The sequence below is a fragment of the Papio anubis genome, chromosome 4, assembly GCF_008728515.1.
Source record: "Papio anubis isolate 15944 chromosome 4, Panubis1.0, whole genome shotgun sequence".
Classification (NCBI taxonomy): domain Eukaryota; kingdom Metazoa; phylum Chordata; class Mammalia; order Primates; family Cercopithecidae; genus Papio; species Papio anubis.
Window position 1 is genome coordinate 78,374,267 of NC_044979.1, and position 12,906 is coordinate 78,387,172.

A 12,906-nucleotide genomic window follows, 5' to 3' on the forward strand; every position below is an offset into this window, starting at 1 on the left:
TAAACTCCGTATGCTTTAATATGTTATACATATGGAAGACAGCACCATCATCGTCACTGCTATTACACACTGTGGTTGTTGTCATGCCTGAGAGTGGAAAGCACAATAATGCTGATGCTGTTCCTGACAGTGGGTCCCATTGGTGGAGGGAGCACTTAGAACTAATGACATGGAAATTGTTCTGAAACTGCACAATGAGCCTTCTTAATGCTCCAAAGCTTAGCATTTACTAGTTTATCCCCTTAAGTTTGGCTGGAAACTCTATTTATTGATTATTTCCCTTGTAGCCAGAGTGTTCTAAGTGAAAGAGACAGAAAGAAAAAGAAGGAAAGGGCTTTTCTTTTGACTCTCCTGAAATGTAATCTATTAGAGTCAATGAGCACAAGAAGTTCATTTTCAAAGAACAAATCTTCGTGATTCATCCACAGTCCCTCAGGATCTTATCCTGGGGCAGCATGTGATGAATAATCCACTCTCCTCTTGACTATCTTTGTGAGACAGGGTAAATTTGTGATTAAGGGGTTGTGGCCCTTTGACCTAGAATGTATTTGCCATCGCCAGGGTTATATTATGGGATTTTCTGTCCCCCAAATAATGTGAGGATGATGGTTAGCTCACCTGAAGGAATGTCTCCTTCCAAGGCTCTGCACCAGCCATGGAAGGAAGTGTGTTTTAAATTACTTGCAATTTTAACCCCATAGCTCTGGCTATTTCATCACGGCTGGAGGAAAGGTAGGGTTCAAACTCAGTACTTTGCTGGCATAGAAAATGGCAGCAGGTAAGTAATTGGTATATCAGACTGCCTTATGCTTTGACTTTGCTTACTGCTGTGCCCAGAATCTCATATTTTGCTGGAACATTTGGACTATGTGAAGAAACAACATTTTGTCCTGATAGAATGAGAGAACAGCTCGGGCTAATTTACCTTGAACAGAAAACTGGAGAGTAGTATTAAACTTCACTGTTATGTGACTACAATATATTTTCTCTCCTTGACCTGGAGTAAATGTCCACTTATGGGATTAGAAGAAAATTAATTGCCTACTTTTAGCTCACTGAAGTCAGTGACATAATAAAATGTTCATGTATCTGTGATCAGAAAGATTGTATTGTCAAGAAAATGTTCCAGTGGCGTCATGGCCACTGTTTGTCTTAAGCACAAAAGTCTGGAAGAAACCACTTCTAGTCAGATGCGATACTCATGAGTACATGAAAAGTGATCTCTCTCTCTCTCTCTCTCTCTCTCTCTCTCTCTCATTTTCTGTAAGTTTTAAGTGCCAGGAGAAACATGGGTACTATTGGGCTAAGATCCATAGGATGGGATATTTATCATGTTTTTGTTCACTCAAATAAGAAAAAGGATCAAAAAATAATAATAAAATGAGGGTAAGCTTAAGAAGAAGTTAGTTGATTTTTAAAATCATGTTTTAAATTAGAAAAGTTCCTTCTTATGTATAATGTGCTAGATTTTTTCCGTCTCAGGATATTGAAGGCCTTTGCTGAGAATCAAGCTATCAGCAGGCTCACAAGGAGGTATTTCTTATCACACTGTGTTTTCTAACTTGATTTTTCAAGTTAGATTTCTTGATTTTTCATAGTAGAATGATTTTTCATAGATTTTTCATAGGACAATGATTTTTTTTTTGGCAGAAAGCATAATTTCTCTATGTAAATTTTTATTCCTGCAGAGGAAAATGAACTAATTTTCATTGACTAAATAGAATGTGATAAATCCTATGATTAGTATGTTACATGTAGTTTTCAATTTTTATCTCTTTGTATCCACCTGTGAGGTAGGTAGGTATTTTTTTTCTTTTTTACTACTGTGGGAATTAGGGGTTAACTTATTTTTTCTGCAACCTTATTTGACATCAGTAAGGCTCAGTTTCTTATTTGTGAAATGAGGCTGATCATGACTTCTTCACAGATATTTAATGATATAACGTGTGTAGAGTGAAGATTGCAATCACATAGTAACAATTTCAGAAAATAGTTGCTTTTTAAAATTTTCATTATTATTACTATTATATTTCTCCCTACCTCCAAATACCTCGACAATGCCAATAATGGAGTCAATCATCTGAATGCTGTATCTTTGTGAAGTACAATCAATTAGTTCTATTGAGTTGACAGAATTATCCTGAACTTAAGTCACTACATTAATTGTTCTTATTCCAGGTACACATAATTTCATGGATGACTCTGCATATGCATATAGAATACAACTCAACTGATTTAGTGGTCTAGCTTTTATGGGCACAGAGTAATAGATTTTGGTGGTGAGAACATGATCCTAGGAGTCAGAGAGACCTGAGTTCTAATCCCAGAGGTACGTCCTGATTGTACTCTCACTAAATGCTGTCTCTTGGTTAAGTTCACACTTTTATTTCCTCATCTGTAAAATGAGGATAATATAGATTTTTGTGAGGTTTAAAAAGGGATGTTAAAATGGAAGTTTTAGCAAAATATTAGTTAGGCTTCTCCAGAGTAATAGAATCAATAGGAGATAGACAATAGGTAGATAAGTAGATAGATAGGGATTTATTTTAGGAACCGGCTCAGTGATTGTGGGGCCTGGCAAGTCTGGAGTTTGTAGGGCAGGTCGGTAGGCTGCCTACAAGGATTGATGTTGCAGTCTTGAATCTGAAGGTAGTCTGGTGGTAGAATCCTTTCTCCTCAGGAAACCTCACACTTTGCTCTTAAGGCCTTCAACTGATTGGATGAGACCCACCAACATTATGGAGAGTAATCTGCTTTAATCTAAGTCTACTGATTTAAAGATTAATCACATCTAAAAAATATTTTCACAGCAACATTGAGGCTTGTGTTTGACCAAACAACTGAACACCATGTTAGCTAAGTTGACACATAAAATTTACCATCACACATCATGATGCAATGGATGAGAAATTCTGCAGCTGGTTTTCTGTAGATTTACTTCATAGAGGAGATGACCTACAGCCAATTCTATATTTTTCTAGCATTTTTTTCATATTCTAAAAATGTAAGAGGGTCTATGGAGAAGGAAGAGGAATGATGTGGGAAGAGATGTAACCGAAGAGAGGCATACTATTTTGTGGATATGCAGAGGAAGACCTTTCCCCAAAGAAGTGGGATGGGTGTTATCTCCTCTGCTTCAAGCTTTGTGAGTGAGATTCTATAGGACCACTCAGAGAATCTGAAATATGTTCCTCGCATATGTTCCTTGAGAGAAAGACCTAGAGGAATGGGGCTTACACAGGCATGGGAATGGTTAATGGACCTATGGCAGCAGGATAGACATGGCTGTCATGGTATTTGTTTGCATTCTTGGCATTTAGGGGCAAAGCATGTAGTTGTGTTTCTGGTGAATCACAGGAGAGAGAACTATTGTGAGCTTGTCATGGGTCTTTCTAATAGGGCCTCCTGAAGGCACAGAGGGTTCCTGTGGAAAGAACTTAGGTATGAGCACTGGATTTCTAGGGGCTTAAGAGGGACTAGGTGGTAGCTAGTTTGAATGAAGTTATATCAAATGAGTTGCAGCATTACGATTCTCCAAACAGCACACTAAAACCCACTGGAGAGTCAGCTTCAAAATCTGCCAGACCTAGAGAGTGCAAACATTATTACAATAGTACCATTTCATGTCGGGCCTTTCTTCACCCCTTACCTCTTTTCACCCACCCAAGAACACTTTACCAACCTCAGAGGAGCTGGTGTGTGAAGGGGGAGCACAAGGCAGACAAATCTAGAGGCCAGGCATGTTCCTCCTTCCTTCCTCACTGTTTTCCATCCAGCCGGAGGAGAAAGAAGGCAGAAATTTTAACATTAAATAAAATTCAGAGTTTTGATGAATATCATAATCTTGACATTCTAATTTCTAAATTGAGATTGTGTTCATAATTTACAGCAATAGTAATTGTAATTTAATATAATCCAAGAGTGGGCAGAAGAGCCTTGAGAACTGCCCAAGTCTTTATTTGGAGTCAGTAAGAGACAAAAGAGAATTGTGTCATGAGTACTTGAAAATGGTTTTCAAAGTGTGGTCCCCAGACAGGCTACAGTAGCATCGTCTGGGAACATGTTAGAAATGCAACTTCTTGGGCCCCCTCCCAGAACTCAGGGAGAGGGAGCTCAGCAATTGCAAGCCCTTCAGGTGACTGTGATGCATGCTTTACTTTGAGAACACTTGTCCTAGAACAAGTGTTCTAGGACAATGTCTCACAAGAGAAAAGTGGTTTCCTTTTCTTATGCTCAGATATATCTATTTAATGACCTATGCTTCTCATAATAAATATAAAGGAGGTAGGTAGGTAAATAACAACAGACTTTTTTTTTTTTATTATGCTTTAAATTTTAGGGTACATGTGCACAACGTGCAGGTTTGTTACATATGTATACATGTGCCATGTTGGTGTGCTGTACCCATTAACTCGTCATTTACATTAGGTATATCTGCTAATACTATCCCTCCCCCCACCCCTACCCCACGACAGGCCCCAATGTGTGATGTTCCCCATCCTGTGTCCAAGTGTTCTCATTGTTCAATTCCCACCTGTGAGTGAGAACATGCGGTGTTTGGTTTTCTGTTCTTGCGATAGTTTACTCAGAATGATGGTTTCCAGCTTCATCCATGTCCCTACAAAGACATGAACTCATCCTTTTTTATGGCTGCATAGTATTCCATGGTGTATATGTGCCACATTTTCTTAATCCAGCCTATCATTGATGGACATTTGGGTTGGTTCCAAGTCTTTGCTATTGTGAATAGTGCCACAATAAACATACATGTACATGTGTCTTTATAGCAGCATGATTTATAATCCTTTGGGTGTATACCCAGTAATGGGATGGCTGGGTCAAATGGTATTTCTAGTTCTAGATCCTTGAGGAATCGCCACACTGTCTTCCACAATGGTTGAACTAGTTTACAGTCCCACCAACAGTGTAAAAATGTTCCTATTTCTCTACATCCTCTCCGACACCTGTTGTTTCCTGACTTTTTAATGATCGCCATTCTAACTGGTATGAGATGGTAGCTCATTGTGGTTTTGATTTGCATTTCTCTGATGGCCAGTGATGACGAATATTTTTTCATGTGTCTGTTGGCTGCATAAATGTCTTCTTTTGAGAAGTATCTGTTCATATCCTTTGCCCACTTTTTGATGGGGTTGTTTGATTTTTTTCTTGTAAACTTGTTTAAGTTCTTTGTAGATTCTGGATATTAGCCCTTTGCCAGATGGGTAGATTGTAAAAATTTTCTCCCGTTCTGTAGGTTGCCTCTTCACTCTGATGGTAGTTTATTTTGCTGTGCAGAAGTTCTTTAGTTTAATTAGATCCCACTTGTCAATTTTGGCTTTTGTTGCCATTACTTTTGGTGTTTTAGACATGAAGTCCTTGCCCATGCCTATGGCCTGAATGGTATTGCTTAGGTTTTCTTCTGGGGAATAACAACAGATTTTAACCTGTTTCCTTATAGCAGCAGTGTTAAAACTGAAGTTTCCTCCACTGTGTGAGACAATCATAGTGCTTTGCTTATTTTGTGAGAATATTGAATCAAATGAGCTAATATCTGTGAAAATGCTTTTTAAACCATAAAGCATTGTACACACACAAGTTATTATTATTACAAGTACCTTATTTACATGGACATCAGCTTCATTTTGAAAGGATATCCCTGAGGTTTGCTGATCATTTAACTTTCATTATCACACCTGTCAACCAGTTTCCACCACTGTCCAATTAAGTATCAGGCAGAAGAGCCAAATCAAAGGGGAAAATTGGTAAAATCATGGCTGAATGCTTTAATTTTAGTGGGAAAAAGTAGAGTTGATAGATTTTGTCTTGGCTGAAATTGGATATTTAGAGTAACTTAATGAATAGTGGTTTATCAGTCCCTCTATTTTTTCCCTCTACTTTCGAAAAGGTTTCTGCCAGTTCCATAGACCCAGCCTTGGATGAAGTTAATAAAATTTGCAAACCAGAAGAAATTTAAGGATGAGATTGATTGTTTTTGAAATTTCCACTTGTGGAAAGTCCTTTTCATATTGAAAATAGTCTCTCATTTTTTTGTTCTTATTGGAACATCTCTTTTTCAGTTCTATTGGGAAATTATAGCACAATGGGTTTGTAGATACTGATAATTGTGTGTTACAAACTTCAGCGTGCTAGCAGTCAATGAACACACTATTTTCAGGACCTATTATAAGCAAAGTCCTAGGGGAAATAGCGAATGTGTCCTTGTTCCAAGTTGTTCTTAGAGCTTAGTAAGAGGGATAAGATTTAGACCTAGGAAAGGGAAATGGGATGTCAGTCAAATAGAATCTAGGTTAGAGTTGGGTAGATAATGCATAAGTGTGGGTGGCTTCCTTGAGAATTTGAGAATTTAACTCGGATTAAATAGATGGCATATATTTTATGTAACATTTGAGTATAAAGTTTGGTATTTGGCATTCCAGGAGCTTGGACTTGAGAGAATATTTAGCATGAAGTGAACAGATTGTACGTAGTGTAAAGCCTCCTATCGGGTAAGATGATATGAGGCACTACAGGTGCCTGGGGTGATGATCAATGGTGTTGGACAGGAGGTATCTTTGAGCTGTGCCAGTGGAGAATTCTTTTTGGTTTGTATACCAAGCAGGAAAGGACGATTCTTAAGGAAAGGACTTAAAAATCCCTTCAATCACCAGTACAAAACAGAACAGTTTGTTTGAGCATAAGAATGCTCCTTCCAGCTGAGACAGCACAGACAGAATGCCCAGGTGACCCCCAGCTGTGACAGCTGTACACAGCCCTCCCACGGTTCATAGCAAACAGCCAGTGCTCCAAGACAACTTTCCTCAAGTACTCAGCCAAAGACCAAGGCTCTGTAATAAGGCCCCTGATACAAACAGCAGAGATCCCAGCTGAGCTATACCAGCCTACAAAGACCAGTCTGGATGTGGAAATTAGCAAGAATGAGACTTGGATTCAGCCTAAGTTGCTTGTAGTTTGGTTAATTATTGAGCTACAAAAACAAGCAGTGCAAAAATATGGGTACAAGTAAGCAAGTATATGCAGCATCTTCCCAGGACCTCCCAGGTTCCACACAGAAATGCTCCCAAATTCTGTAATCAGTACTCATGCCTAGTGGGAAACCCACCAAGTTGGAACAAGAAAAACTAGGCTCCCAGTGGTGAGGCCGAAAGACCTCTCAAATGTCTATTCCCCCCTATTTTTGAGGCCTTTACTGCATGCCATAGTTGCACACTTCTGAGCATTGGCCTCTGCAGCTGGATGAGCCATGGGTTCCCATAGAACCACAGATTTTACAGAGAGGGAAGGACTGGGTCCGCAAAGAGCCTCCTTGTGTGGCCACATTAGGAGTTAAAGGTGCTCACTACCTCCCTCATGAGGAAGAAGCATGTACAGATGGCAAAATCTCTTCATATCCTTTATGGTTTGTTTTGTATGGATTCTGTGTACTATAAAGCGAATAATATTTTTATAGCAGAATGTGGATTGCAATATTTCAAACAAACCTTTTTGTCCTTTTCATATATTTGTGAGTTAAAAATACTGCATCCAGGTATAAACTCCTACTGGCAGAAGTTTCGTCGCCATCAGGTCAAGATCCTGGAACCCAAAGAGGGCAAAAAAAAAAAAAAAAAAAGACCAGGGATTTTTGTGTCTGGCATGGACTTAGTTAGTGGTTACTTTTAGATTCTAAATCTAAGTTTTACTTCAGCAGCATCAATTACCTTTTGTCTAGTAGTCCCTCAGGTAACAGTATTGGATCAGATAATTAAATTTCTTTATGTTTGGTGTTTTAAGGAATTTCTAAAGTTTGGTTATCTGAGAAAAGGCAGGATATCACGATGATGAATAGCACAGACCTTAGGGTCAGGCTGTTTGAGCTTGAATTCGAGCGTGGCATTTTCTAGCTGTGTGACCTTGGGCAGGTTGCCAACCTCTCTGTGATTCAGAAATGGCATCTGCCTTATTTGGCTGTTGTGAGCATTAAATGAATTGCTGTGTTTCGAACATTCATAACAGTGGCTGACATGTGTTTGCTATTATTATTTCCAAACACAAGCCTCTTTTGTGAAGGGCACAATATTATCTAGACTGCTCAGGGTTTGCCTGCTTCTGTAATATAGAATTTTTGAAAGGAGATTGTTTCTTAACTAGCTTAATGGCAATAACACTGTCTGTAACCACTGGAACTAGCTGATGCATTATCCATAATCCTAATAGCAAAATACAGATTCAACATCTTTTACTTAACCTCATTTTTCACAGTGTCATACGATTTTGATGCGGGCCTTCTCCAGTTGGCCCTCCCATTTTTCAGACATATGATCAAAGGTTAAATAATGAGTTAGGGGTTCCTTAGCTTGTGGTTGCAGCCTGAATTTGAATATACACGTCTTTAGGCACTTAGCTCGAAGAAGTGTCCAATAAAACATAATGTTCAAAAGTAAAAAGCATGGAAGAGGTCTCTGACTCAAATTTTGAAAGGTCTGGTCTGTAATTGTAGAAGGTGTCTTATCCTTTAATGACACTTGTTTATGAGTTGGGATCTTCAGCACAGTTTTGGTTTTTGCTTTTAGAACTTTGAAAAATTTATCAGCTGCCACAGATAGGATTTTTGTCATCTGGCTCTTTTGAGCTTCAGGGATCTGCCTTTTCTAAATTTCGTACTATAATGTGACTATCAGTTCTCACCAATGAATTGAAATTAGGCTTTTCATGTGCACAATGCAAACATGAGAAATTGCAGTTTGTTACTGAGTAATGAAATGGCAAATAATCAGTTCCTGGAAGCTTTTAGGAGTTGTGCCTTGCAAGATATGACTACAAATCACAGCCTGAGTGCCTGGACACAGTGATTTTCATACCCAGCCATGTATCCTGGGTAGGGCCTTTAAAAACGTGGATTCCTGGGTCCATTCAGGACTTTGGAATCCATATATCTTATGAACAGAATTATGAAAAAATTCCATAGTGATTCTGATGAACCATTTTCCCAATGACACATGAAAATAATTTCAAAACTCTAGAGTCACATTTCAAATATTAACATTAAAGCATTTGGACACTGGTAGGAATTTACATTCTACCATTTTACAGGTGAATAAATTAAGACTGGGAATGATGTAGCAATTTTAGGGTCATAGAGGTTTAGAGCAAGGAGAAAGCACATCAATAATTTGATATGCCATTGGCGCTTTATAAATGAAGAAACTGAAAACCAGTGCAGCAAGTGAAGATAGAGCTGTGATAGCTCCCCACTGCAGCAACAAGAGCTATAGAAGGAACAGACTAACAGTCTTACCCAAGAGTTGTGGGTACATCAATGAAGATGACAATTAGAGGGTAAGGTCTAGGGCCTATATACCCATCCAGTGGCCTACACAGATATTCTAAAGTTGTCTTGGAATATTATACAATTAGAGAAAAGAATTAATCTGAGATGTCATTTGAGTTTGGAGTGATCTTGTTCCTTGTTAATGAGGGAGTTAATAGAGTGGAGGGGAAAGCATTTGGCTGAGAGCTGGGAGATCTGAGGTCTTTTCTCATGTCTATCATTAATTGGCAATGTGGAACTGTGTGTAAGTCACTTAACCTCTTCTAGCTTCAGTTTCCCTATCTCAGAAATTACAGTGATAATGTCTTTACTAAGTATTTTTCAGAATTGTTGTGACTATAAATTTTTTAAAATGTACAGAAATTTTAGATTTTATTGTACTAAGATGTGTTAATGGCCAAAACTAAATAAAAGGAAAGCAAATATTAGTTTTTCTTTTTTTCCGGGTGATCGGGAGCATTTTGATAAGGAACTAGGTCTAAAACCCTGGCCCTTATGTTAAAGATTAACAAACATTTATAAAAGTGCTTATTATGTACAAGGTGCTGTCTTGCACTCAACAAATAGGATTTTGTTAATCCTCTTACATCAGTCAGAGTCCAACCAGAAGACAGAAACCACACAGTAATTTGAGTAGGGTAAATACAATAGAAAGCATTAGTAGGTGTGACAAGGATTTGGAGTAATGAGGGATTGGCTAGTAAGAAGTAGAGAGAACTCTGAAGAATAGAGGAGTAGCAAGTATAGGAGCACTTACTATCCCCAGGCTGAAATAGAGCTTTCAAGGAAGAAATGGGTCTCCTGTGTCCAGGATTATGATCCAGAACTCATTAGGAAGTGCGTAATCATGGCTTACTAGATGGTAGAGGAGACGCCAAAGTACCTCACTGGCAGAAGTTGTTGCAAGCCCATCTTCTGGGGTGCTGGGAGAAGCTGTTCACAGAGATGGGCTGGGCCTCAGAATGTGCAGCAATACTGTCTCAGAAGTGTTGGGGGAATTGCTGGGTGCTAGGTGGTACAGTAGCTGGCCACTGTATGATACACAAGGTGGTACTAGAGAACCCATCCATGGTAAGAGCTGGATCCTGGAAAGACCACATGCTGCAGGAGCCTGTTGAGTGCAGTGTCTTGGAATTGGGTGGGAACCCCCTGAAAATGTCTTTTTAGTTGCCCTTTCATGATGGTGTTTTGCTTACACCAGCTGGTAAAGGAGAAATATTTAAAGGGCCCCACTCTATTTGTGCAGAGCAGGCAACAAAGGGTGAATATGGAGCTTCAAAATCAACACATTGATAACTGGAACACTTTTTAACAGTTCCGTTAAATAGATACTGCTATTATTCTTATTTTATAGATAAGGAAACTGAGACACAGAAAGGTGAAACAACCTGCACAAGGAAGGTCACAGGAGTAATAAGGGACAGAGCTAGGATTTGAGCATGAGTATTTTGACTCCATAGTCTACTCTAAATTCCTCTCCTGTGTAGCCTCTTTGGCTCCTTCCTCACCTGTGATGCATGGTCAGTGTTATCTTGCATTATCCTGTGATTTTATGTGCAAGTCCCACTACACTTGAAGATTGGCTCTTACATTTATAGACATCCATAAAGTCCTTGAACTTTAGCACAAAGTTTTCCGGATACTTTTTCTTCTTTAACTATTTCTCCTGCTTGTCTTTGATGTTTCTTCAATTTCTGCTACAATCATGTGTCCAACCCAAACCTCAAACCTACTTTCTTTTTACATTTCCTGATGCAGGTAAGGAAGGAAATGTGAAGGAGTGGTTTAATTCTCTCTGTAACATTTCTCTGTTTTCTGCTATCTTGCTACGCTAGTTCATGCCCATAGTATTTCTTTCCTGACTATGAACACACCCTACCTCACAGTCTGTCTGCTGCCCATTTAAGGTCTGGCTCATCCTGAACACCATCACTACATTAGTCTTCCTGAACAGCTGGCCTGGTCACATCACCACTCTCCTCAATAATCTCCAATGCTTCCTTAGGTACTGCTCTATTAAAGCCCATTCCCTCAGTTCAGCCTGCAAAACCATCTACATTGTGGTCCTAAGTAGACAGCTTTCCAGCCCCAACTCTTCTCTCTTCTGCTAGTGCCTATTCTTCTGCCTGAAGTTTCTATTCAGTGTTTCCTCAACTTTGTTTCTGCCCTGCCCCTGCTTCATTTCAGGGATGCATTATACCAGGGGCTTTTCTGTCCCCCTGTGTGTGTCCAATGTCACCCATCTGAGAATCAGATGCCCCTCTTTCCACAAAGCCTTTCCCATTTCCAAACAATCTTGTTCTCTTTTGAAGTTCTAGAATGCTATATTTTTCTCTTGTAGTATTGCTTCTTAGGATAGCCATACTATTTTCAACCTCCACCCTATTATTAGATCACAAATTCCTTGAAGACAGAGGCAATATTTTACCAGTTTTTCTTTCTTTCTTGTTTCCTTTTTTTTTTTTAATTTTTTTGCCTTGAGACAGAGTCTCGCTCTGTCACCCAGGCTGGAGTGCAGTGGCGCGATCTCGGCTCACTGCAAGCTCCACCTCCTGGGTTCACGCCATTCTCCTGCCACAGCCTCCAGAGTAGCTGGGACTATAGGCGCCTGCTACCAAGCCTGGTTAATTTTTTGTATTTTTAGTAGAGACGAGGTTTCACTGTGTTAGTCAGGATGGTCTCGATCCCCTGACCTCATGATCTGCCCGCCTCGGCCTCCCAAAGTGCTGGGATTACAGGCGTGAACCACCGCCTCCAGCCCTTGTTTCCTTTCTTTCATTTTATTTATATATAATTGTATTTTGTTCAGTCTGAGAGGCCATCAAAATAGGTTTCAAGGTATGGATTTTCAGTCAAGTTCATAAGACTCAGTTAGATTTACTTAGCAGCAAGTTTACTTAGAAAAAATGTAGAACAGGGAACTCACCTATGTAAAGCAGCAGCATCATAGAAACTGCAGCCACTCAGGAGCAGTTTCTATCTCTTAGTCATGGCTGGGACATGTTTTTGTCTAAGATTAATAGGCCTTGTTCGCCATTCATTTACTGTCAGAGAAATCACATGCTCTGCGTTTTCTTGGTGCTATGGACTGAATGTTTGTGTTGCAATCCTAACCCCTAATGTGATGATGTTAGGATTTGGGGTACTTGGGGGTAATTAATTCATGAGGCTAGAGTTCTCATTAATAGGATTAGTGCCTTTTCGAAAACAGACATGAAAGCTTGCTCTTGTTCTCTGCTCTGCTAAATGAGGATATAATGAGAAGATGGCTATCTGAAAACCAGGAAGCAGATCCTCACCAGACACTGGATCTGGTGGTTCATTGAACTTGGACTTCCCAACCTCTAGAACTGTGAAAAATAAATGTTGTTTGAGCCACCTTGTCTATGGTATTCTGTTGTAGCAGCCCAAATTTACTAAGACATTCAGTTTGAATGCCCTGCTAGCTACACAGCCCTGCAAGAGTAAGGGACATTCACTACCATGGTATCCTGCACACAGTGGGATACCATTAAATTTTTTTTAAATTCAATTTTTTTGTCATTTTTTGGTTAAATCTCTGATTTTACAGTGTACTG

General features: G+C 39.4%; 1 protein-coding gene across 1 annotated transcript in view; it reads left to right on the forward strand.

Annotated features, from left to right (window-relative positions):
• Positions 1–12,906, forward strand: part of NXPH1 (neurexophilin 1) — a 325,425-nt gene that overhangs the window by 58,976 nt on the left and 253,543 nt on the right. The window lies entirely within an intron of this gene.